Raw genomic sequence first — 3491 nt, forward strand, 5'->3', positions numbered from 1 at the left:
GGTAAACCCTAGGGGAGGAGAACTTTTATAGTTGGCATTAACTATTTAGTGCGTGGGAAATGACGAGTTTCTCCCCTTTTTCTTCGTTCAAAGACAAAAGAGTCCTTAGAATTTACCGCCCTTTAGGGCATGTCCCTTTTTGTGGGCTAAGTCCGGATCATGATTGGCTGAACCGGATGTAAGAGTCTACAGCGATGAACGGCATCAAAACCGCTATGTTTTTTTTCTTTTAACAATTGCTGAAAACCACCTCACTTCCTTGCAAACTTGTTAGGTTCTGTTTGGAAGAAGGATGTCGTCCGAGACGAGGAGACAGTTACGTGACATGGCAAGGTTTAAACAAATTTGGACTATGTTGGAGAGAGAAAAGTAGAGGGGAACGTGAATGTCAATTGAGAATCAGCTAGCTCTAAATACTAGAAATTTTAAATTTCAATTCTTTTAATAAAAAAGGTATTTACAGTTCCTGAATTTTAGATCTTCAAAATTTTAGATCTTCAAAATTTTTACTTCATTTACTTCAATAAATTGTTTCTTGCATTTCATTATGTCTTTCTCCCGTCTCATTTTTTGTGTTGGTTTCTGGTGTTGCTTTATGCATTTCTCCTGCTAGTGAAAAGATATATGATAACCAGAAATCATATATCAATATCTATCCATATCCATGGCTAACCGTATATCATATTCAGTAAAAATAGAACATGACATGATTTCTATCAATCTACATGGGTTCTTTAAAAAATATGATGTGAACAATAATGGACCATAACTACATGGAAGCTTTTGATGCCATGGTGTATTCATGCTTCTAATTTTCTAAAAGGTTTTGAATTAGATATGGTTGTTTTGGTGCTCTATGCAAGAGTGTGAAAAATGCAACTAGATTTGCAAGGTGTAAAATCTATGAAAGAATGTCCAATAAAAATTGTACATCAATTAAAATTTTTTCAAACCCAAAATTTTAAAAAAGATTTAAAACTTTCTATTTGTTACAAAGTTTTGTATGATTCTCGAGAGTAATATATCAACGAGTTTATTTCTGATTATATTTCAACCGTTCTAAATACTTGACTATCCATCTGAATGCAACCACGAGCATATATTATCCTCTCAATATCAGATCTAGTATTGAATCATCCATAAATACAACTCGGTTAGGGTTATTATTCTAAGAATCCTCACATGTAAGAAAATGTGGAAGACAGGATTTATTTAAGATTTAAGACAATTGAAGAGTAATATAAATATTTAAAATTTCAAAATCATAACCACAACTATCGCATAAGTAGAAAGACAAAATTCATAAATATTCTCATTTTAAAATATTACAAGTCTTTAAATGTAAAGATCTATAAATAACACGGTTAAATTATTATAAGTTTATAACCATCAAAATTGTCTAGATACTTAAGGGATCATAGTAGGTAAGAGTAGAGCTTTCAACCGCACAGCAACCTGCACTTTGCCTCAGTCCTTTAAGAGGTTATCTGTAATGTTGTGAGGCATCAACCACTTGCCCAAAGAAAAACCAAAATTAAACTTGAAGAATACATATAAAGTTTGTAATGGCACAATTAGAATGTGATTCTCATCATTTACAAAAAATGAGGGTCAAGAAAATCCGCATCTAAACATTGGCATAACATTCATTCACATTTATAATCATTCATTCTATGACATTCATAATTAAGTAAATTGCATCAATATATTCAAAATTGCATTCATTCTCATCCATGACATTAAAGATTACATTCATTCATATTCATGACAAGTATTCACATAAATAAATGACAATATCAATTCATATGTATTTGCATAAACATAACTAGGTCAAATCTCATTGATCATGTCCAGCATGAAGCACAACACATGCTTCTCAAACAATTCAGGCTATTAGAGTCTCTTATAAATACATCATATGCTTTTAAAAGAAGGCATATGACCAATAGGTTGAAATTTCATTCAACCCTCTCAGCGTACTTGATACGTGCATGCTTTCATGTACAATAAGACATAACAGTCTATGAAAATATAAATTTTTACATTTTTTTCCTCAAAAGAGCATACTCGTATCAACTCATGGCTATAATATGCATTCTATGAATTATCAATTCTCATATTCATTCTCAGAACATTAATGCACTTTTGCATTAAGATAAATAATGAACAGACCCTAAATCGACATTTTCTCTGTGTCTCTTACACACACAAACATCTCACATGCATTAACAAGTCTGTGACTTGCATCAACAGGTCAATCACATGACAATAAACATGTCTTTTTCATTCACATATAAAATTCATATGCAATCATATATGCAAACCTTAGTAGTCGCTACATGTTCACATCTATATGTTTATGCATATGATAACAGTGATTATAAAAATCTAATTCATTGTTTCTCTTGTTTATTCAGACTCATCTAGTATAAAAGAGACTATAGACATCCATAAAAAACTATAAGAGTATTTATTATTTTTTATATTTTATTTGCTCTCATATGGCTTAATTGGTTCTTTCCTGAATGATTTAATCATGTAATGCAGTGGTTGAGAGAACAGACTCATGATCTCAGGTATTGGCCTACGCCAAACTAAAAATCACTGGCAAAAATCAAGCATGTATCTCTAACTGTACAGAGTTGTGGTACTACCACCTAAAACTCATTGGTAAACATGCCCTCTAACCTTCGTGGGAGGGGGACAAGAGGTGTTTTCAGCCCTCAAAAACTCAATATGTCTCACGAGGCTTGTACCGGACTTCCCTCTCTTGGAAGGACAAAAAGATCAGGACAAACCTAGCCATCTCATGAAATCGGAATAAAATCCAGTCATCTCTAAGCGTCTGGCTTTACCGGTGCCTCAAATAGACCCATGATCTAAGGTTATCTTTATTATTAAGTCATATGTCACATTCTTATATCATTATATCACAGGATAACCTTCCCATGCTCTAATGCACGATATCAATAGATCATGCCCTTACGCATGATTAAACAATTTATGTCATATGCATGATTTAATCTTACATGCTCTTATGCATGTTATATGTCACCTTGTAACTATGCCCTCATGCATACTACATAATATATTTATATTTGCTTTCATGCATGATCCTATCATATCATGATTCATCTATACATGCTCTCATGCATGATCCATTTATAATAGCATGATCCATTTATAACATGTTTTCATATATGATTCAATTACAATGTGCCTTACGTATGATTTTACTACATATATTTTTATGTATGAAACATGTCATAGATGATTCAATTTCTCATGCATAATATGTCACATCATAATTCAACACATAAATATGATACATGTTAGAACGTATTCATGTTCACACACATGATTCATTCATTTTAAAACATACATTCATGATACATACTTTACACACATGACATGATTTACAAAATTATTATTTATATAAGCATTCACAATAGACATGTCAATCACATCAATCATGCAACATTCATTTCACA

Source organism: Nuphar pumila, chromosome 9, assembly GCF_984573655.1.
Source record: "Nuphar pumila chromosome 9, dmNupPumi1.hap1.1, whole genome shotgun sequence".
NCBI lineage: Eukaryota > Viridiplantae > Streptophyta > Magnoliopsida > Nymphaeales > Nymphaeaceae > Nuphar > Nuphar pumila.